The sequence below is a fragment of the Rousettus aegyptiacus genome, unplaced genomic scaffold (assembly GCF_014176215.1).
Source record: "Rousettus aegyptiacus isolate mRouAeg1 unplaced genomic scaffold, mRouAeg1.p scaffold_m13_p_3, whole genome shotgun sequence".
Classification (NCBI taxonomy): domain Eukaryota; kingdom Metazoa; phylum Chordata; class Mammalia; order Chiroptera; family Pteropodidae; genus Rousettus; species Rousettus aegyptiacus.
The window spans coordinates 50,653,559-50,677,953 of record NW_023416306.1 but is presented as its reverse complement, the minus strand read 5'-3'; the positions used below and the strand labels follow the sequence as shown (position 1 = coordinate 50,677,953).

The 24,395-nt window shown below is 38.1% G+C and overlaps 1 long non-coding RNA gene and 1 pseudogene across 6 annotated transcripts in view; both read right to left on the bottom strand.

Moving 5' to 3' along the window:
• Window positions 1-2,356: 2,356 nt before the first annotated feature.
• LOC107519320 overlaps window positions 2,357-24,395 on the bottom strand; it is a 30,316-nt gene continuing 8,277 nt past the window's right edge. For 3 of the 6 annotated variants that reach the window (XR_004949937.1, XR_004949938.1, XR_004949941.1), the window contains 6 exons: window positions 19,379-19,521; window positions 18,236-18,398; window positions 12,387-12,518; window positions 5,611-5,702; window positions 5,114-5,204; window positions 2,357-3,932 (listed from right to left, as the gene is read on the bottom strand). This is a non-coding gene — a long non-coding RNA (uncharacterized LOC107519320). Of the gene's footprint in view, window positions 3,933-5,113; window positions 5,205-5,610; window positions 5,703-12,386; window positions 12,519-18,235; window positions 18,752-19,378; window positions 19,522-19,858; window positions 20,303-20,543; window positions 21,603-24,395 lie in introns of those variants that run through there. The other 3 variants (XR_004949939.1, XR_004949936.1, XR_004949940.1) reach the window with 3 other exon arrangements.
• LOC118600905 lies at window positions 12,754-12,872 on the bottom strand (annotated as a pseudogene).

Genomic DNA, 24,395 nt, shown 5'->3' with positions numbered 1-24,395 from the left:
AAATGCTAGCCAAAAAGACGATTTGTCTTGCGGCATGGAGTCCAAACCACCATCAGCATGGCCAGGTAGAAAAGACATGTCCGTTGTCCCAGAGTTTTGAAAGAGTTTTGTAAGTGTTCTTTACATCGAGTAGGGGGAAGTCGGAAGGAAAAGATACTCTAAAAGAGTTTCCATTAGCTACAGACAAGGGGTGTGAGAAGGTGAAGCAGGGCCAGCTGTAGAATAGGTGCGTAGTCCCCATAAACAGAAGTCCACTCCTGTAGACTGGCTAGGGGCAGCAGTCTGGAAAGCCCAAGAGTAAACAACCAATAGGGACTCCTGGAGTTAGCTAGTGCCCAGTTAAAATAATCTGCGGAAATAGCCACCTGGAAATTAATCTGAAATGTAATCAGGCAAAACAGTAATGTGAGAAGTCTTTTGTTAACTGGTCAGCATCCATTAACAAACATTTCTGTCTCATTCTCTCGCTCTCTGGCCTCTGTAATTTAATTTAGAAAATCTCAGAATTTTCTCCTTGTCAACAGTTATAGCAGAAGAGACTGACACCTCACTTTACTTCCATTTTTCTGTGTCCCTCTTAATGTTTACCAGATCTTTTGTCGAAGATTCTTTGTCCATTCATCTCTTGCTTGGCTGAAGTTAAGGTGCTACTAGTCACTTGTGGAACTAGATTCTGAGTTCTCCTGCTGGGAAATAAGTAGGGTTTTCCAAAGACTGTCCCTATTGAGACTCCAGATGTCAGCCTGCTTCCCCACCATGCCCTTCCCCCTACGGGTAGCATAATGTTGTCTGGTGAAATCACTTTTTCACGTGGTCAGACTTGGAGAGGATTTCATTTTAATGAGTCTCTAACCTACTAGGTCCACCCCAACAAGTCAAGTGAACAAAGATTAGCTGTGGATTGCATAGAGGCAGCAGAAAATCTTGTACTTTCCTTGTTCTAGTTTCCCATTATTTAACAACAACAAATAACAAAATAAAATAACCATGAGACTAAAGATGCAAACTCTGGGTAATCCTTGTCACCTATTAACTCAGTAAATGGATATTCGACAATCTCTTGCCCTGAATTATTGAGATGTTGGTAATAGGTTTATATTAGATAGATATGGCTTTGTCTACACAAAGTGTCTCAGTGATGCCACTGAAAAGCCGAGAGCCTCCACTGCTGACCAACCATTTCTGTCGACCCAATTTCATTAGCTATACTTAAGATTAGAGGATTAATTACCTAGCAGCTGTATTGTTAGTCCTCTTGATCTCTTGTTTTCATATTGAGTAATCCTTTGTTAGCACCACTTTTTCTACAAGAATTTCTCTTGATAAAAGCCACATCTATGATGTTATTTTGATTTCATTTTTTTTCTAGACTTAACATTTAAACTATTGAAGGATATCACACAAGCTCAAACTGAGGAACATTCTATAAAACCACTGGCTTGTATTCTGCAAAAATGCTAATGTCGTGAAAGACTGAAAAAGACTGGAGAAGCGTTCCAAATAAAAGAAAAGCTAAAAGATATGACAACTAAATGCAATATGTGGTCCTGGACCAATAGATATATAAATAGATAAGCAGGTGCTATAATGGACATTATTAGGACAATTAAATTGGAATATAGACTGCAGAGTAGCTAAAATTGGAATATGGACTATAAATAACAGTATTTTATCAATGTTAAATTTCCTAAATTAGATATCAGTATTATAGTTATATAAGAGAATATTCTTTTTCTTAGCAAATACGCACTAAAGTTTCAGGGGAAAGGAAACATTATGTGTTCAAGCCAGCCTAAAATAGTTCAAAAAGCATAAATAATAGATATGTATATGTGAATGTGTGTGCGTGTGTGCAGGGGTAGGGGGAAGAGATAAGGCATTATGGCATAATGTCAAAAATGGTAAACCTAAGTAAAGGGTTTATGGGAGTTCTTTGTTCTGGTCTTACAACTTTTCTGTATGCTTAAAATGAATTCAAAATAAAAGCAGGGAAAAACTACCTAATAATATGTATCGATTAACATTCCAAATATCTTTTCTAGAAGGCAATTTTGATATATGAATCAAAATCCTTAAAAATGTGCATTGCCTTTAAGCCAGCAATTCTATTTTCAGGCACTTTTTGCAAAGACTCAATTAGAGGTGAGAATCAGTTATGTACATGAAACCTTATCCTACCATTATTTTGATAGCTAAAATTTCAGAACATTAAATATTCATGATGTTATTCTGACTAAATAAATTATAGGATTCAATGCTGCCATTAAAAAGCTTGCTGTAGTGTATAATATTTATTGTCACAGAAAACACTGGCCAATATGTCACTATGTTAATGAAAAAGTAACAAAACAATATCTATAATATATTTCTAGCTTTATTTAAAATGTGTACATATTTACAAACAACAAAATCTGAGAAACAGATATATCCAAATTTTAACAGTGGTTCCTTTTTGTGTGTTAGGATTACAGAGATTTATGTTTCATTTTAAATTTGTGCTTTTCGCTATTTTTATTTTTCAAAAGCTCTGAATTTCACACATATTACTTTGGTAATAAGAAAAAAATTAAATCCCTATGATACTTCATAATATGGAAGTTTGTATGGTAGTTTCATGCTTCATACAATTAAAAAGGTAGGGTAGAGTTTAGAAAAAAAAAATGTTAACATTATTGGCCATTTCATGTAGTAATAGATGTTCAACTCAGAATTCTATATCTAATAAAACTATCTTTCAGGAAAGAGATGAAATAAAGACATGCTCAGGTAAAAGAAAACTAAGAATTTGTTGCAAAAAACCTGCTCTAAAAAATGTGATAGGAAGTTTAAACATAAGGGAAATAACATTAGATAGAAACAAGGAACATCAGAAAGGAAGGAATAACATAAAGTGTAAATATCTGGGTAAATAATACAAAATATTCTTTTTTCTCTTGACTTCTTTAAAATGTTTGATGATTGAAAGCAAAAATTATAACATTTCTTATTGAGTTTTCAGTGTGTGTAGGTATACTATGCAAAAACAATTATAACATAAAAGAGGAAAGGTAAAGGAACCTAAATGGCAGTCCATTTGCAATAATAAAATTTGATTCTAAGCAAACTGTGAAAAGTTAAGTGTGTACATCATAATCTCTGGTGCAACCAACCTCTACATAAAACTATGCAAGGAGACAGCTAAAAATGCAATCAATAAATTAAAATGGAATACCAAAAATATTCTCATTTCCCAAAAGATAGTAATAAAGGGATATGAGAAGAATGAAAAACGTAGAAAATAAACAGAGGACATATAATAAAATGATAGGGAACTGAAATTTAAATATCAATAATCATATACTTAAACACACTAATTAAAGAATAGAGGTTATAAAAATGGATTAAAAAAATAACTATATCCTGTCACTAGAAACTCATTTCAAATATAATAATATAGGTAGGTTGAAATTTAAAGAGTGGGAGAAAAAAGTAAACACTAATAAAAAGGAAGCTAGAGTAGTTAATTTAATGTCAAAAGAAGAGTTCAGAGCAAAGAAAATTAAGAGATAAAGTGGATGTATTAGTCGTCTATTACTGTGTAACAAAATACCCCCAAAATTAGTGGATTATAAACAATACACATTTGATATCTCACAGTTTCTGTGGGTGAGGAATCTCAGCATGACTTAGCTAGATTCTGTGCTTCAAGGTCTCTTGCAAGACTGTAGTCAAAAGTCATCCAGAGGGGTGATCTCATCTGAGGGCTTAACTGAAAAAGGATCTGCTTCCACGTTCACTCACTGTTGGAAGAATTCAGTTATTCCCAGACTGTTCAGTTGTGGGCAGTTCCTCCCTGGCTGCTTGCCATAGGCCATCTTCAGTTCTCTGCCATATGGGTCTCTCTATAGGGTTGCTCGCAATGTGGCATTATCAGAATAAGCGCACAAGAAGAACTAGAGAAAGAGTGCAAACAAGAAAAAGTCACAATATTTTATAAACACAGATAAACTTCTAGCAAGATGGAGAAAGAAAACAAAAGAAAGAACACACAAATTACCAATATCAGAAATGAAAAAGGGGATTATCACCACATAGTAGAGGTTTGTACACTATCTCCAGCATTTTAAAAAGCACCGTAGGTAATTATGGAGTAGATGAAAGAGCATGAGCTTTGGAGCTGACAGACATGGGTGAAAATCCTGGAGCTTTCACTAATCACTTGTGATATAAAGCAAATTACTTCATCTTTTAGGTCTCAATTTTGTTATCTGTAAAATAGGGGTTGTAATATTTTACCTCAAAGACTGAAAGATGAGGTTTAAATGAGATTAAAGTAGGTAAAAAGTTTGGCACATTTGCCCAGCAAATGATACTTTTCTATTTACCTCCTCCTATCAGGAATGACATTTACCAATAATAAGAAGTTAAACAAGGAGAATATTTGTTTTCATTACCGATTATATAAATTAATTATGATATAGTTTTTATATATTTAAAGGTTTCTAATACCACCTTACCATGCTGATCAAAAGCCCTCTTTTGCATATCAGTATATTTATATCTACCTAGCCAGCTGGCTAGCATTCAGCAGTCCCCAACCTTTTTGGCACCAGGGACCTGTGCTCCTATGAGAATCTCATGCCTGATGATCTAAGGTGGAGCTGAGGCGGCGATGCTAGTGCTGGGGAATGGCTGCAAATACTGATGAAGCTTTGCTGGCTCACCAGCCACTTACCTCCTGTTGTGCAGTCCAGTTTTAACAGACCACGGATTGGTACCAGTCTGTGGCAGAGGGTTTGGGGAACCCTGATCTATCTCTTTATATATATATATATATATATATATATATATATATATATATATATATATAAAACTTTGATTAAAACCAAATGGGAAACAAAATATAATACACTTTGGAAAATTTTGTTTGATAATTTAAAATTTTCAAATCTAGTACCCATGAGGAAAGCACTAGTGGTAACCACAGGATTTCTGTCCAGGAATATGCATGTACTTGTACAAAGCCCACACTAGATGGCAGATTTTGGACAGGATTTTCTAGGTTACAAATTAATTAGGGTTCTTCTGCAGTACTGGAGCCTAGCCAGTTGATACAGAGGGTGGAAGCTTCTACCTGATTTCCTCTTTGTAGGTGATAGATAAGATATTATAGATCCTTGTTGCCAGGTAGCCAAATTAGAACAGCCAAGTACCTAAGAGGGTTTCTGTGGAAAGAAAAGGAGTGAATAAATACCAACCACTGAAACTCAAATAGCCATATCCATTTCTGCAGTGTTTCTTACTTTCTAAAAAAAAAAAAAGCTACATGCTATATTGTAATTTGGGGGAGAGGAGTACATGAAAGGTAGATATGAGTTGGGAAACTTTCTGAGTCATTTTGATGACTTCAATAAATTTTTTTAATGCAATAGTCTTTATCTCTTCATTTTTTCTTTGCTTCCTACTTTTATTTCAATCATGTTTTAAACACATATTTAATAAGAACATACTTTTTAAATTATGAACTCACTTCATTTGGTGTATCTCAAAAGGTAAAATATTTTGCTTTATTATATATACAAAGAGTTAGACATTAACTTCAAAGAAAGAAAGAACTGGCAAACGAAGTACCTTACAAGTCCCAATCACGTATGCATTGCATTCTAGAGAAGAGGGGCAAGTTGGGTTCCACTCACTTTCATGAGTTTCATCAAACACTGGACCTATTCAAGTGTGGAAGAAAAAGGCAACTTTCAAAATGGAGCATATGTCATTAAATGAGGCATTTACAGTACCTCTCCTTAAGAGCACCAGGGAGGGACTATGTTTTCTAAACTAGACCTGAGAAGTGGAATGTGGGATCCATTTGCCCTCCTCCCCTCAAAGGCTGTTCACTGGTTAACGAAGGAAAAATCGAGATTAAAAAACAACAAAAATCTCAGAGACCTCATCAAAAAAGAAAAATCAACAATAAGATATCCCAGATTACTCTCTAGACAGGAACCAGTGAGCTTCAACAATTTGAAACTAGAATTAGTCCGTTACAAAGTTATCATGAGCATGTCTTATTTTCAAACACAAAAATGTTTGTAACAATAAAAATAAAAACCTAGTTTTGATCACTTTTCTGACATAATTTACTCAAATTTACTAGTATTTAAACTGAGTTGGGAGAATGAAGAAGGCCATACTTATGGGCCTTGGGTGAGTGAAGAGCATTTGTCTTCGCTATCGGGCAAGGCCGAAAGATGCAGTTGGCAAAGAAACCAGGAGCCCTTTTTAGATCAGATTTTTGCCTACATATACAGCAATGGCAAGATCAGCAAACGTGCCAGCTCCCTGTGCCCCAAACAAACAAAAAAAGAAGTCAGATAACAATACAACACAGGAAATGAGGAGCTCTGATTCTAAAGGACCAATTTCATACTAAGCTGTTTAAGTATTTCACGCTAAGCAGTTTTATACTATACAATTATACTCCAAAGGGTGGGGAAGAAGAGTTTTGAGGCGAAACCCTTACATCTCACCAGAACCCAGGAGCCAATGAGAAATTGTCTCATAACAGCTTCCAGGGAAGATAAAGAGGAGGGTGAGAAATGGCCTTGTAGTAGCTCTTCATAAGCTTTCCTTTCTCTCAGAGGATTTGCAAGCATTTTACCCAGTCTTACTTAGATCAGTTGAGGTTAAACCTTGTCTATGTGGCCTGCACTAAGCATTATGCCTACAACTCTGGCCCCTAAACTTTCATATCTTCAATCAAGAACTTGTTTTAGAAACATAGGTCACTACGTTTGATATCTTACTTCTATAAATCCTTTCAATTTATCCTAAGCAACACAGATACAACATTTAAATTAAGAGCAGTTGCTATACTCTGGGAACAAAATGAGGCTAAAGGAAATCAGATCAGGTTCAGAAAGTTGATCTCATTCTGTTGTCTCCAGTGGAGGCTGTTAACTCCTGGAGTCAGCAGCTACTGGGAGGTCTCTGAGAATTCTTAGATTAACGTTCCCCATTGGCCAGTGATCAAGTTGGGGGTGGCGGTCTATATTAAATTGGCCAGAAGTTTCATATCCCTACGGCCGTTCTCCAGTAGTCAGGACTTAATCCAGTCTGCAGTTTCCTGACATTTTCAAATTGTGTGATCTCTCTTCTGAGTCACCAGCACCTATATTTTATTAATGTATTTATTATTCACACTTCAACAGATTTATTATTTTTTGAAAGGAATGCATTTTGAGGAGAAAAAACATGGAACAGAGAGTGTGGTTTCTGTATCCTGAATGAACCTCAAATGATACACAACCTTGGAGAGCTGAGCTTCTAACGAACCCAGTTGTACTCCAGGAAAACAAGAGCAACGTCAGAAAGATGGGAGAGTGAGAGATGTCCCTGGATCTCTCCCCTTGAAACAATAAGTTGAACATCTAAAACTCAACAAAAAACACACGAACTGCATACCAGCACGTCTGAGCATGAGATCTGCTCATAAGAGCTATCACAGGTCAGAACTCTGGCTGTCGAGCAGTGGACTGGGAGAAACAAAGAAACTGCCTTTCTTTCAGCCGCTGGAGGTCCCTGTAAGAGGACAGGGAGGTGTGGTGAGTTCCGTGAACAGCCCTGGCTGGGAGTGCTGTGAGCTCCACACAGCTGGTGGCAGAGCCCAACCATGAGGGCAGCAGGCAGAGAAACAAGGATGGCAGAGAAACAACAGTTGATTTTTTACTAGCCGTGGTTGCAAAACCAAGGCTGAGCCACAGCCCCCATTCCCCAACCCATAGGGTCCTTCCACCCTCTGAGACAGAATGCCATGGAGCCCCAGGGGAATCTGAACAAATACTACCAAAACTGTCGCTAACACTAACAGGAACTGAGACTGAGGGTAGCGAGCATGATTAAACATCTAGAAGAAAAGAAAAAGACATTATTAAGACTTTATATAAAGCAGAGATCCAAGAGGCTTAGATGTCACCTACTGGAAACCAAAAGAAAAACACCTTCTTTCCAACAGGCTAGGAACCATTATATAATAAATCTTTTTTCTGGAAAAACAATCAGAATACACTTCCACTAATGTCCAGACAGAGAAATAGTCCATTAAACACTATGAACAACCAAGGTGACAAAGCATCTTAGAAAGAAAGAGAAAAATCTCCAGAAAATAAGCTTACAGACATAGAAGTATATGACTTAAATGACAGAGAATTCAGGATGGTACTTCTGGAAAAACTCAGTGAGATATGAAATGAGTCATATCAACAGTTTCGGGAACTGAAAAAAAACAACTAGATGAGCAGAACAAGTTCTTTAGCAAGGAGACTGAAACCCTCAAAAAGAACCGAATAGACCTTCTGGACATAAAGAACACACTGCAAGAATTGAAAACTGAAATAGCAAGCTTGGGAAATAGAGTCGACCAAATGGAGGAAAGGATCAGTGATATCGAAGACAGAAATCTAGAAATAAATCAGAAGAAGAGAAAAACCGAAGAATGAAAAATAATGAAAGAGATATACAAGAATTAATTGATACCATCAGGAAAGAAAACATAAGAATAATAGGCATTCTAGAAGGGGAGGAAAAGGAGCAGGGACTTGAAAGCATTTTCAGACAAATAGTTGATGAGAATTTCCCAAATCTAAGGAATGAGCTAGAGCTTGGAATTCAAGAAGTCCATAGAGCACCCAATTATCTCAATCCAAAAAGGCCTTCACCAAAACGCATTGTATTAAAATGATCGAAAATCAATGACAAAGACAGAATTCTCAGGGCAGCCAGGGAAAGAAGATAGTAACCTATAAAAGAAAACCCATTAGAGTATCATCAAACTTCTCAGCACAAACCTTACAAGCCAGAAAGGAGTGGAATCAAATATTCAAACTATTAAATGAAAGGAACTACTAAGAATAATGTATCTGGCTAAGCTCTCCTTAGATATGAGGGAGAAATAAAGACCTTTCCAGACATACAAAAATTGAGAGAATTCTACACTATGAGGCCTGCACTACAGGAAATACTGAAAGGGGTCAGCTCACCTAAAACAAAATGACTAAAAAAATTACATAATTAGGAATAAGGTGACTAGCGGGCTAACAGAAGCAGAGGAGTGCAACTCTAAGTAGGAACAGGACATTATAAGCTTAAAAATAAGAAGAGATTTGCTATAGCAAGATAGTAATGAATGGTCAGCATACATAGGGACAAATTGAGATAACAATGACTGAAAAGGGGAGGATTCAAAGATTCAGATTCGCAAAGGGGAATGGAGATAAGGTACACGCAGATGAAAATGAATGACTGTATATATATAACTATCCTTTACATATTCATAATGGTAACCACACAAAAAGATTCAGAGCCAAAGTGTATAACATAAAACAAGGAGGACCAGAGGGAAAACCCACAAAAGCCAACCAAAATAAAGAAAACAGAAACACAAAGACAATGAAGCAATGAAAACACCAAGCTTCCAGAAAGAAAAGATAAATTGGCTATAAGAAGACCTCATATTTCAATAATCACCCCAAATGTAGATGAACTGAACTCATCAATAAAAAGGCACAGAGCGGCAGAATGGATCAAAAAACAAAACCCAACCATATGCTGCCTCCAGGAGACACATCTCAGTTCCATAGACTCAAAGTGAAAGGGTGAAAAATGATATTTTAAGCAAATGGCATTCATAGAAAAGCAGGAGTAGCAGTATTAATATTGGATAAAATAGACTTCAAAATTAAAAATGTAAAGAAAGATACTGAGGGACACTTCATAATGACAAAGGGCATCATGCACCAAGAAGACATAACACTTATTAATATCTATGTTCCCAATTAAGGAACCCCAAAATATGTAAAGCAATTACTAACAGAACTAACAGAGAAACAGACCAAAATACTGTCGTAGCAGGGGACCTAAACACCCTGCTGTCGAATATGGACAGATCATCCAAACAGAAAATTAATAAGGAAATAATATCCTCAAATGATACATTAGACCAACTGGACATAATTGACATTTATAGAGCCTTTCATCCCAAAGCAGCTGCTTATACATTCTTCTCTAGTGCACATTGAACATTCTCAAGAATCGACCACGTACTGGGACACAGAGACAGCCTCAACAAATATAAGAGGTTTGAAATCATACCAACCATATTCTCTAATCATAATGCTTAAAACTTGAGATCTACTGCAAAAAGAAAGCAGGAAGAACCACAAATACGTGGAGATTAAACAACATACTACTGAAAAATAACTGAGTCAGAGAAGAAATAAAAAGAAAGATCAAGAGATACATAGAAATGAATGATAATGATAGTACAACAGATCAAAACTTTTGAGACACGGCAAAAGCAGTCATAAGAGGAAAGTTCATATCATCACAGGCCTATCTCCAAAAACAAGAATGAGCCCAAATAAACAACCTAATGCTTCATCTTAAAAAAACTGGAAAAGGAAGAGCAAAATGAAGCCTAAAGTCAGCAGAAGGAAAGAAATAATCAAAATTAGAGCAGAAATAAATGAAATTGAAAACAAAACAAATAAACAAACAAAAACAATAGAAAAAATAAATGCAACAAAGAGCTGGCTCTTTGAAAAGGTTAATAAAATTGACAAACCCCTGGCTAGACTCACTAAAGAAAAAAGAGAAAGGGCACAAATAAACAAAATCAGAGATGAAAAAGGAGAAATTATGACTGACATTGCAGAAATACAAAGGATTATACAAGGACACTATGAAAAAGTATATAACACCAAATTTAATAACCAAGAAGAAATGGACCAGTACTTAGAAAAATACAATTTTCCTATACTGAATCAAGAAGAACTGGAAAATATAAATACTGATCAGCAGTATGGAAATTGAAACAATCATTAAACCCCTACCAAAAACTAAAGTCCAGGACCAGATGGCTTCACCAGTGAATTCTACCAAAGATGATTTAATACCTATTCTTCTCAAACTCTTCCAAAAATTGAAGAGGAGACAATACTTCCCAACTCATTTTATGAGGCCAATATTATTCTGATACCAAAACCTGGTAATGATAACACAAAAAAAGAAAACTACAGACCAATATCTCTCATGAACACAGATGCAAAAATCCTAAGTAAGATACCAGGGAACTGAACACAGCAACATATTAGAAAGATTATACACTATGATCAAGTGGGCTTCATCCCTTGAGGCACAGAGATGGTTCAACATATGCAAATCTATTGTGATACACCAGAAAAACAAATTAAAAAATAAGAGTCATATAATCATATCAATAGATACACAAAAAGATTTCAACAAGATACAGCACCCATTTATGATCAAGATGCTTAACAAAATCGGTATAGAAGGAAAATACTTTAATATAATAAAGGCCATACATGACAAGCCCTCAGCCAACATTATACTTAATGGTGAAAAACTAAAAACCTTCCCTCTAGGATCAGGAACAAGGCAAGGCTGTCCACTATCACTACTGTTATTCAATATAACATTGGAGGTATCCGAATAGGAAAGGTATCCAAATAGGAAACGAAGAAGTCAAACTGTTACTATTTGTGTATGACATGATTCTCTATATAGAAAACCCTAATGACTCCACAAGAACACTAAGCAAATATAATAAAGTTTCTGGATACAAAATCAATGTTCAAAATCCATAGCGTTCCTATACTCTAATAATGAAGTGTCAGAAAAAGAAGTGGAAAAAATAATTCCTTTTGCAATTGCAACAAAAAGAATAAAATACCTAGGAATAAATCTAAGAAAACATGTGAAGGACCTATATAATGAAAACTATAAGACCGATTAAAAGTAATCAAAGAAAATACAAAGAAATGGAAAGATATTCCGTGTTCTTGGATTGGAAGAATGAACATAGTTAAAATGACCTTATTATCTAAAGCATTATACAGATTTAATGCAATCCCCATCAAAATCCGATCGGCGTTTTTTAAAGAAATAAAACATTCCTAGTTGGCTGTGGAACATTCGTTCCTGTATGCCTGTACCACCCTAGACACCTTCCATCCTCTGATATGTAGGCAACACTAGGAGCACTTTAGAGTTGTCATTTCACATCCATGATTATCTCATCATTATCTGTAACTACCAAAATCTAACCAGCTTAGCTAAGCAGCAATAGAAACACAATGTTAGAGTCTCTCATTCCCTGGCTCTTATTTGCTGCTTACAAACCCCGGTCGCCCGTTTACATAACCTATTTGCCAAGACAAGCAGGTAGAGTGCCCTCAACTAAGTGTCCCTGAGTTCACATGCTACTTGTCTATGTAGTTAGCACTCTTGGTCTTAGGTGATGGAGTCACTAGAGTTATTTTTAGGTCCAGTCCTGACTTACAGATCAATTGCTATGCCCTGCTGTAGTGTGTCCAAGTGGCTGCAGTCCTTACCTGGAAAGTTAAAGTCAAATCAGCTTGTGGATTCCATTGATGTTCATCCTTCAAGAGTCCTTTTCCATAGGCATCCACGTGGGTCATAAACAGAGAATATTGGTCTTGTGTAATCTTCTGCACCAGACGACACTGCTAGCCCATGGCCCAATGCCACAAGTCAATGAAAATGAAATAAGGTACATTTGGGGTGGCATTTTTAGAGCAAGCACCACAAATCATAACTTATGCCCAATGAGCAGTTATCCATTTATATTTTTATTTATTTTTAATTTTTTAAATTTCTTTTTAGGCAAGGCAACCCTCGGTTGACCTCACAGATCGTGAGGACCTTGTCAGCTTACAATCCCTTATTTTTTGTTTTTTATACTTACAGCACCTGGTCTTCCTAGGTGGTCTCTCATCCAAGTACTAACCAGGGCCGACACTGGTTAGCTTCTGAGATCTGATGGAATCGGGCATGTTCAGGGTAGGATGGTCGTAGACTCGTTTATATTTTTAAACAATTTTTTTCTGTTTATATTTTTAAACAATTTATTTAGAGTTGCACAGCTGCATCCCACTCGCTTCCCAAGTCCACCCCCAGGATCCTGTGATGTACTAGGACTAACAACATTCGGCATATAGTTGCACTCATAGCTAAAATTACATCAAAAGGATACAAAATGAAGTGAGTAAAGGGAAAAGGCACATAGAGCAAAGTCTAGAGGAAACCATGTAAAATGTCTACCAGGGAAGCTCATTAAAGACTCAGTGCCCAAGGTTTTTACAGGGGACTGGTCAGTAGATAGCCTTTGCCTAACACATACCAAAATTTCAGACTTCCAGGAGGAAAGCAGGTATTTGGAATAAACAACGTCAGTTGTGCAGGTTAGGTATAATGAGCTACCCTTATCGGTTCTGTGAATTGTAGGAATGCTCCCCAAATTACAGTTCCCAGAATCCAGCCAAAGGCCAACCTTGTAGGCAGAACTTTCTAAGGATAAGCAGGCTCTTGGACCTTGGCCAAGGCATCTTTACAGCAAAAATATTATCAGCAGGACCTCGTGCTGCAGGCTGACAACATTCTGCAGTACTGATCTCAGTTATGCCCTTCAGGGGTCCTTTACTTGGTCAGTTAAAACAAATTCTATTAACTATACAAATCTAATAAAGCTGGGTAGCTTTATTCTTAAGTTTCTGTATTAATGTTTTGTTTGTGTTTGTTTGTTTGTTTGTTCAGCGGACCCAAGACATCGACAGGGACAACAAGTAAGTTGAAGCTAACAAGAAAGCCTTCCAGGACTGAGGCACGCAGTCAGGGCATACAGATGAGAAATGCAATCCCAAAGGTTACACATAGTACCCATAGAAACAAAGGGCTTACAATTGTTGGGGCACACCAAGCAGGACATACATTGGGCAGGCAGTACAGGTTGACAGGGCCCCCAGTGTGGCCTTCTATTCTGGGGCCTCCCACCCTAGGTTCTCAGTCCAAATCATGCAGTTCAGGTCTTGGCTTCAAGGGGCCCCCTGAGACAGTTAGTTTCAAAGAGTTTTGTCTATAACATCAGTTCAACAGTTTTGCAAGTATGGAGGACATCAATAGGTGTTCTGCAGCAAAGTGCTAGTGTTGGGGTCACCCCCTGCCATCTCAGGGTCAGTGCTGGTTAGGCTTGAGCCTAGCTCAGCAACCAGTTTGAATTCAAAGAGCTCACAGTTTGAACAGGCACACAGTGAGTTTTCCTTTAGGCAGAGGGCAAGGCTTCTAAGAATAGTTCTGAAATCAAAGATTATTAATGCCCTTCCCCCTCTCCTATTCTCAGGTGGTAGGGTTTTGTGTTTTTCCATCATTACAAAATCAATTGTGTCCCACTCAGCAATCATAAGTTAACATTTTTTCAATCATCCCCTACTATCATCTAGACCTTTTGTCTAAAAGGGTTGTATGTAAGAGGCATAAAAGCATTTTCACTGAAAAAAAATTTTTGTATAATTTAATTAGAAAGATAATCATATTCAGAATTGGTCAGAATTAAATCTGAAATTTTAAAATAAATTTTAATGGGTTTACATAACCTCCCATCCCTTTTGTCCTGATCATTTATCCAGAGAGCAGCCTAGAAAAGATCAGTCCCTTTCTGAGGACAGCTGTGATTAATAATCAGACTGCCTTACTAAGGTGTGTATACCAAGAAAAAGGTGAGGGAAGAGTCTGACCACCAGATCACTGTTGTAAACTGTAACTAAACTGGAAAACCAGACACAACAAGTCAACAGTAGGGAGCCAGTCCTGAGAGAGGGCCCAGAGTCTGACCTGTCAGCAGCCAGTTATAGGGGGTCACACTCCCTATGACGTGCCTTTCCCCAACTTGCAAATTTTGCAGGAATCATAAGTTAGGACTACTGTCAGTCTCTGTGTCAGAAATATACTGACAATCAGAAGCTCAATTTTAGATGGTCCCATCAGAAATTAGTCCTTTTCTGTTCTGTGGGCATTTGTTGGTGACTCAGATGGTCTAGCCAGCACCCATGATATTTCCACAACTTGGCCCACAAAAAGATGTCCTAATTCTGCAATTGTCCTAGAGTCTGAGTTTTGTTTTTTGAGATTTTAGTTTGGCACAGCTAGTGTTGACGGTGAAATAGCCCATAACAGAAAGTATCAGCTTAAAGTCAGGTCTAGCAATTAAAGATCAAGATTCCAAAAAAGCCAGCAGCTTTTCCTCAGCAGCAGCAAAGCCCAGATGCTGCAAGGCCAGACAGCCATGTTCCAAGTCCAACTGACAAGCAAGGCTTTATTAAACCCTTTTTATCTTGTCAGTCTTAAACTTCAAATAGATCCACTCAAATATATAGAAAATCATCAGCCTTTATGGGTCAGACATCTGATTTTACAAAAGATCATTAGCACCTAAAGTGTGCTTTGTAAAACTCCAAAAGTGTATTTCCATCTGGAGAATACCTCTTTTCTCATGCTGTTTCCTTTTTTCCAGAGGTTCCAATAGGCAAAAAGTATAACAAATGTCGTAAGTTACCAAGATTTATTTTGTTTTTACTCTCAAAAAATTTAAATTTCAACCCACCTACCAGTGGCAAAAAAAATAATTATTTGTATGTCCCACTAAAACTTTTTCTTTGCAGCTTTCCATGATTGGGATGACCCCTTCAGCATTTATGAAGTTACGAGCATATAACATTTTACATTAATTTTTATCCTACATCCAAAAGGAATAGTCAAAAAATTCAAAGCTATTTAACCCCCATTCCTCTTCCTCCACCTGTTAAATGGATATCCACTCAATCCTTTACCAATAAATTTAACATTTACAAGGTTAACAGTACAGCTACCAAGGAGGATGCTCAGTTGGAATGTAGGTGGGTGGGGTAGGGCTATAGCAGTGATAGCAACTAGGCTGAAGAATGGCTGGAGTGGTTTTCTCCCCCTCCCCCACTTTTCTCCCTCTGGTTTGCTTTGCTCCAGTCCTGGGAAGTGATCTAACATTCTTTCCCTCCGCTTGGAGGAAAGAGCAATACAAACTTCTAATATTTTTGGTGCCCTCCAAGCTCACCTCTGGGGATTTTGGGGCCCTTTCTATTTTCACTGGAGGAGAGAACAATACAAAAAGGCATCACAAGGCTTCACTTTCCCCCCTGTACCACCTTAGCTGGTACAGCCAAAAACAGCCAGAAGATGCAGGAAGCCAACTCTCTGGGAGTTGGAGCTATCATTTTCAAATTCCATAGGTAACTTCTACCTCTCATAAAAGACTGCTTGTTTCATACCAGGGATGACTCCATAGCCAGCCAAGCACTAAAGTTTTGTCATCCCTCACTCTTTCATCCTTACTTTTCCCAAGCAATGCTTTTACCATATTTCGGCGAGTCACAGTTGGGCTAGCAAATCCCACTCTGACACCAACTGAGTGTTCAGTCGGCAGATAACACTTCTAAGACCAACTCAAGACCATCACCTGCCCCTAAGTTTGATGATTCACTAGGGTGACAACATTCAGCATACAGTTGTACTCATAACTAAGATTTATTGCACTGAAAAAATACAAAACAGACAAAAAAGGAACATGGCTGAAGTCTGGAAGAAATCAGACAAAAGCTTCCAAAAGTCCTCTCCCAATAAAGTCATACAGGACACAAGTTGTGACAACACATGGGAAATGTTGTCTACCAAAGAAGCTCATTAGAGACTCAGTGCCCAAGGTTTTTACAGAGGACTGGTCATGTAGGTACCCTCTGCCTAACGCATACCAAAATTCCAGACTCCCAAAAGAAAAGCAGGTATTCAGCATAAACTATACTGGCTGTCCAAACAGTTTAGGTACAATGAGCCACTCTTGTCAATTCTGTGAATGGTGGGAACTGTTCCCAAACCACAGTTCTCAGACACCAGGCAAAGGCCAGCCTTGTAAAGAGAACTTTACAAGGATAAGGAAGCTCACACCTGCTATGTTAATTCTTTCCTATATGACCCTACTGTCCTTTAATTTAGCTGGTACATCCATGAACCAGGCTCAGCAATCCTCAGCAACCTCAGTGTACCCAGGCCCCCAAGAAGCCTAAGGTGATGGCATAGACCCTTCATCTGAAATAGCCACAGCTTAGTGGTGACTATATAGCTATGAGATTCCATTAATGCCCAGTTAGGTAGGTTGAATAAATAGCCCTCAGCTATTTCCAGGTCCTAACCCCTGTAACCTGTGAATGTTACTTTATGTGGTAAGAGGGACTTGGAAGATGTGATTAAGTTAAGGATCTTGAAGTAGGGAGATTACCCTGGATTATCCATTTAGGCTCTTAACACAATCACAAGTATCATTATAAGAAAAAGACCAGAGGGAGATTTGGCTATAGAAGGAGATGTAATGATGGAAGCAAGAGATTGGAATGATGTGGGGAAGTAGTCACAAACCAAGGAACGAGGAGCCCCTCCAGAACCTGGAAAAGCAAGGAAACCGATTCTCCCTTAGAGCCTCTGGAAGTAGTGCACACCTACTAAAACCTTGATTTCACTCTATTGAAACCCATTTTGGACTTCTGGATTTCAGAACTGTAAGACAATAAACTTTTGTTGTTTTAAGCCACTAAGTTTGTGCTGATTTTTTATAGCAACATTAAGAAAGTAATACATCTAGGTTACTTCTTTCCTGAATATACCATTTTCATTTGATAATGCATGCTTGCAGGGCAATATCTACTTTGCTAGTGTTTTCATTTTTGACCCATTCCAGAATGTCAGAGTATAATATCATGTGCTGTTACTTAGTTAGCTTATCAGTGTCCAGCATTCAATAACAAGCCAATAATTGCCCCTCATATGGAGTATACCAGGCAGTGAAGTCAGGCAAACACTGTGTCAAAAATCCTAGTGGGCACCACTGCCTAACGCCACAGGCTTCAGTCTATATAACTGTCAATCACTGACACTTGTAGCTTAAAAGTCTTATTAGAACTAACTGGTTCAAACAGGAGGGCAGTTTGGATAGTTTCCTTATGTATCTTCTTTCTACCAGCTCTTTAATCAGTATAGTGATCTCCTCATCCTCTCTCCTCACTTCACCTGGCTTCCTCTACTGTTCTACTGGTATCACATAACTGGGATAAAAGATCCAAGTGGGCTCCTAGTTATGTACTCGTCCCACTGGGAACATTCCTTACAGTCAAGAGAAGTATTACACATACACATCAGTTCTCACAGTATATTCAGAGGTATCAGTTACACCTGCTTGGGTATGTGAACTGCCCACCAAATAACATACAGATAAGTTTCAAGGGCCACAATGGTATGACCTCTTTTACTATAGATAAGGAGGTCGACTTTTTGCAGGAGTTACAAGTCTATCAGGACATAATACCTTTGTAAGGAACATAGTCCTTTAGTTGGTAAGAGGCATCATTTCTTCTTTGACAGCTGGAGGGCTTCGGTGTGGCAAATTCATCCATAAAGTCTTCAACTTTACTTGGCAGGAAGGCTCTGAATTTTGTCAGGGTTTATTAGTCATACCTGCTAGAAAGCATCTGATAACATCACAACTTTTGTCAACCAACAGATATTATTTACACAGTGAAAATGGACATCAAAAGAATTTTCTAACACTTTATAAGCATTCATATTACAGAAAAGTAATATATCATTTTTCATAATGGTACATTTAACTGGTTCAAAGCTCTCACTAGCTTTTCTCTCTTTACTGTAAGTTTGACTTGAACTCTATAAGCTGAATTCAGACACCTTTTAAAGAAACACAGACCAAGGAGTTTAACACAGGTACTTCGAGAGTTATAACAGCTGCCCAGAGACCATGTCATCTCTTCAGGGAGTTCAGGGCAGGGCAGAGGAGGTCAGCTGTAGCAGAGGGAAAGCTTCTTTTCTGAAAGCAGTAGAGGTCAGGGTAAAAGGGAGGGAGAGATCAGGGGGTAATGGTGGGAGCAGCTCCACAATAGTAAGCATAGGTTTGCACTTACTTTCAGATTTAAGTGGTTGTCTGTTCAGTTTCAACAAACGAACAACTAAGGCACAATTCAGGAAGCTGGCTTCAATTATACCTCTAGAAGCCTCCAAATATTCACTAACAAGAAGCATATACTATCAGATCCCAGGGAGTCTTCTCATATCACTTAACTCAACCCACACAATTAACAGGTATGACAGGAGGAGAAGTCTTACCCCCTCCTTTTGTCCACCGCTTAGGCAAGAGCAGGCACTACCAGATACCAAGGAGTCTTATCATAGCCTTTAACCTGGTCCATGTGGCTCTGTCTTTCTTCCAAAAAGACTTCCTAACCTTACCAGCTCCAGGTTGGATGCCAAATTTGTCAAGAAAGGCTGACAGAGTAACAAGATGTTAGGTCATTAGGGAACTGGCATGGAGCAGTGTCCCCACTGAACAGCAAAAATGAATTTTAATTTTTAATTTGATTTAAACATTGCTTTTCGTCTGATGACACCACCAATAGTGCAGAAAGTGCTTTGGAGGTATGTTCGAAGCAGCACTCACCTGCACTCTTCTTCAGTTCTAAAGGCTCCAGGACAGCCAACAGTGCTTTGTCAGCTATGTACTTTCTTTACATTTTTCCATGTGAATGCAGAATGCTCCACATATTGGACAACCTTCCTGACACAGAACAGCATTTCAGTAGTCTGTGGAATGAGAGGTTTCATTATGTCCTTGACAAGTTTCTGAGATCAATTTTGGTTTCAACAAACAAGTATTCATCAGACAATGGTGAATCATCTCAGGTACCCACTTTTCTTTCCCATTTTCAAATGAGGGCAGAAGACCACTAAAAAATAGACTATATCTGTATATAACTGAGGGCTTGTTTTGTCAAATTTTTCTCATTCTGCAGGATCAAAAAGTCCAAGAGTATATGGTTCTTACCAATAACTGACTGCACAGTTGTCAGAAACCACTGAACATATTTCAGACATTAATTTGTTTGTTGTTTGTTGTATAGGATATCAAGATATATCTTACCAAGAGCACCATCGCTCACATTATCTGCATTGCTGAAATATTTTTTAATCCACTTGAAATATTCCAAATTTAATTACGATTTCACCTTCACCACCTGACTTTAAGACCTGCACTATTTATCACCAGACTGAAGAATGCTTAGTAGAAAAGGAAGTGGATGAAAGGTTTAAGCCCAGGAAGCTCTCATAGTAGAAAAAGTGGACCAAATTGAACCGATGATGGTTGGTGGGTAGCACGTGCCAGGAATCACAACAGAAAAAGTCTTATATAGCAGGAAGGGTAAAGGTGAGCTCACTCCACCACATGGGACAATTGCAACAGGAATGGAGGAGTTTCCACTGCCCTACTGGCTCCCACCTTCCCTAGCTGCTGATGCCTCCAATATCCACTGTGGAAGAAGGAGTGCTCAGACTGTCCCAAGGCTCTTCCTCAGGCCTCCACCCCACCCACCTCAATAGCGATTTTCTGGGTGGACAGGTCAGGACCCCAGCTAAAAGGTTAGCGGAGCATTGTATAGGCAATGACGGACTGCTGTCAGTTACAAAAAAACATTCCCCCTGGGAGTCAGCGGTCTCCGTGCATCACATGAGTTTATAGAGGGCCACAAAAGGTACAGAAGGGTTATATCACTTGACCGTCAACTGCTGCGGTGATCGCGACCCTGGACACTCGGAGCCACCTGTACCTCTATGGCGTAGAGGGTTCCAGTAACGTTCCTCCCTCTAACTCCATCCTTTATACTTCACCTAAGCAAGCTCCACCTTCTCATAATTTTCTGCCCCGTGAGTCCTGGGAAGTTCAAGTTCTCGCACAGCAAGGAAAAGCCATGAGGAGAAGGGAGGAATGGAACTAAAGAAGGTTGTGGGACGAGCCTCCGGTTGGGCTGGACCTGACAAGTCCACGTGGCTACCCAGGCCTATGGGAGTCCGGCAGCGTGGTGACATCAGAGGCAGCGCCATCAGAGCCTATGCGGTGCGCGGAGTGCTGATGCGTAGTGGCGCAGGGTCCGACGCTGGGTATCTTTTTGTCCTACGGCGTCCTGTATAGACTATCGTCTTACCCCTCTGGTCTACTTCCTCTAGGTTCTGCCAACCCTGACCAGGGACCTTGTAGCATCTGCCGTGCTTTTTTTCAAAATTGCCTTGTTTTTGAAGTACCTACGCGGTAGTGCAGAAGCGTATGCCCTACTCAGGTAGATGGAGCTTTTACACGGAGAACTGGACCCGTCGGACGGGAAATGGAGGCTGGAAGTTTGCCAGGAACATGGAGACTGGACGCCTATCGTCCTGAATTGGCGGTACTAGATCTGTGGGTACCTCCTGCTCCTAGATGATTTACCAAAGCCCGCTTCCAGCAACCTGTTATAGCTGAACATTAAGCTCTGCCCATCCAAGGGGTCCAAAAGACCTGTATAGACCTTAAACTTTGGTGCTGACAAAAGAATGGAAGAGTTCAGCAGGACTGAAAGACTTCTTTCAACAGTTTGCACTGTTGCAGCTTCGTCTCCCTGGGGCTTTAACTTAAAGTAGTTCATGCTAAGAATATTAGATAACTTCATGTATTAATCAGCGGATTGGGGCTGAGACTAATTGCTTAGTTATTTACAGATTGATTGGTATGTCCTTTTTCAGTATTTCAATACACCTGGTTTCAGCTTCTTTAGTAATTGAAGGTCTTGGTGATCTCCGGTCCCAGGCAAGTGTGCTTAATACAGTTTTTACAAGTTTACTTGGTTGGAAGGACACTGTGGAAATAAAAATTAAGCCAAAGATAATTGGAATATTGGGAGTAAAAAATAAAGTTTACTCTCTACTCTTCCCACACCTACAAAACTTCTGAGATGTGCCCTGTGTGCCTAATTGGGTGTTTTATTAATAAAGGTGTATAATATGAGACTTCCATCTCATTAGGAGTTAAGGTGATATGGTAGAATTGCTAATGTTTATAGAGCTTATTATCTGCCAAGCATTGTTCTAGGTGCTCTGCAGGTATCAGCATCGTTCATCCTCAGTGAAGTATTACCTAGTGAAGTAAGTGCTATTTATGATTCTCATTTTACAAAAAAATTGTCCCATAGTGAGGTTAATTTACTCAAAGTTTCAGAGAGCCAGGGTCTACCCTCTTAACTAGTATTTACTCTTGTTGTAATGGGAGATTGGACTGGAAGTTTGAAGGTCTACATTCCAGACCCGTCTCTTGTATTTACCAGTTGTGTGATTTTTCTAAGTTAAAATTGCTTAACAAACTACAACTGAGTCTCAGTTTATTCACCTGAAAAATAAGGGTGCTATGCTAGTCCTGTTGACCTGAGTTGTTATGCACATCAAATACAGTGTTTTTTTAAAATGAGAGTATTTCCAAAGGTGTAAAATGATATATAACAAATGTTATATTGTACTTGTTTCACAGTCTTGAAGTAGGCCACTTGGGAGACTGACTAAATATGACCCAGACAACTGTATTATGTCCCTGAAGTAGAATTACCTTTAATTGTAATTAAAAATAACAATATTGTTCTCTGATAGAATAATTTATTTAGTTTTGATAATGAACTACAATTGCAGGATAACTGTGATCCTTCTGAAACCTATTATGTAGATGAATTACCTTTGAAATTACCTTAGGGACACTACTTATTAAAAATAAATTCCTCAATTGTTGATAAGACTAATGATACAGCAAGTTACAGGTTTAAGTCCAATTTTCTTTTGCATTTTGGAAAATATAGACATTAAATAACTAATAATAAAAATCATTTTCATTGTAGTTATGTCAAGACAGACTAAACAATTAGCTGGAAATATTCTGACTTTTAGTTCCAGGATATTTGTTTTCCAACTATATGCCAAAGCTCTTTTACTTTTTTCCATTTTATTAAGATATAATTGACATATAATAGTGTATCAGCTTAAGGTATACAACATGATTTAATGTATATATTATGAAATGATTACCTCACTTATTATGTTATTGTTATTGTCAAGATGGTTTTCCATAATCCTACAGCATGCAAAATATGCTTGTTTATCCTTATGAGTATGCAGGAATAAATGCTCAGAAATAACTGCTATACTGTAGATATTCAGAAGAGTATTTTGTATATACCAAAACTTATTAATGAGATTAAATGCTAGGAATAACATCTTAAATAAATGCATTTATGTGGGCTCATAAAAGCTCTACGAAGCTCAAGATTTTTTGTTTCCTATTCATATAGTTTCTTAGGTGAACAGAAGTGCAATAAGAAATCCATAGAGCTCTATTTGTTCTTGATCCAAATTAAAAATTGCTGCTTTGACTGTAAACTTCCATGTTCTTCTTTATGATTTGAGTGATGACAAATTAAGCTGTATATTTGAAGTAACCCAATAATTTCAATTGGGGAAATTTAGGATTATTTATCAAGCCCTTTAAAATAGGAATACGAAAATTACCATGAGTTAATGAGTCTGTTTGTTGAATCATAAAACCTTCTGAAATGTGTACTTCTTAATGTAAAAATGAAAGCTTTTTTAAGTATAATAAGTGTTAAGCATTTTTTATATGCTCTTGTATGATGGCTCTTCAAGTATCTAGATAATGCAAAAAAGCGTTTTTAAAACCAATCACCCACAACAGGTGATGATGGATAGCCATTTTTCTCCCACAAAAGATCTGTTTAATCTTTGGACCTAGCCACCTACTCTTCCTGGTATTTCCCAGCTCAATACTTATGCTTATATTGTCACTTTATCATATAGGTGTCTTCTTTGCTCCTCTTGCTATCTAGAATGTCTACCTCAGGGGGATCCTATTAACATTCTTCCCTTTCTACCAGCTCTTGCTTACCATTCATTCCCTCTCCACTGCAACATACCAACTAACATTTGTTTTTCCCAAACCTTACTCATGTACTACATCTTGAAAAGGACTCCATTCTCTGAAGTGCAGAAGAAAGAAGGTCCCAATGACCGCCCTCCCAAGGCTGACAGTTGGGGAAGCTCGGCGAGGGCTGTTGGCAAAGGTCTCAGTTCTCCATATGGGCTTATTTGGGCTTCTTTGCAGCAACAACTGACATCCAAGCAGGAGCATCCAGAGAATAGACTTTGAGGTAGTCTTCAATTGCAGCTAATACCAAATCTATTCTTTTGCTATAAAAATCAGATATGACTTGTTTGGTTCAGAAGTGCATGATGCCAAGATAGCTCAAAGAGAAAAATACTGTTTCATAAAATTGCTAAGTCTAAACACCAAAGGAAAATTTATACCCGATTTGGGAACGTTTTAACAAAACAGACTGAGGAAAGAATGCTAACAAACCTCTACTTTGTAAAGGATATGGCCAGTTAGTCCCTTGGACTTAAGAAGGATTTGTAATCAAGGACCACGAGGAAAGGACAATCTGAGCTGGAGCACTAAAAGGTCTAAAAAAGATGGGGTCAGTTTAATGCGAACAGTGTTAAGGGCCAAGAGACAATTCATGTTTACAGGTAGTAAGGTATGTAATACCTTAAGCCTGAGAGGGGGCCTACCATAAAGGAGAGGTGGAAAAAGGCCC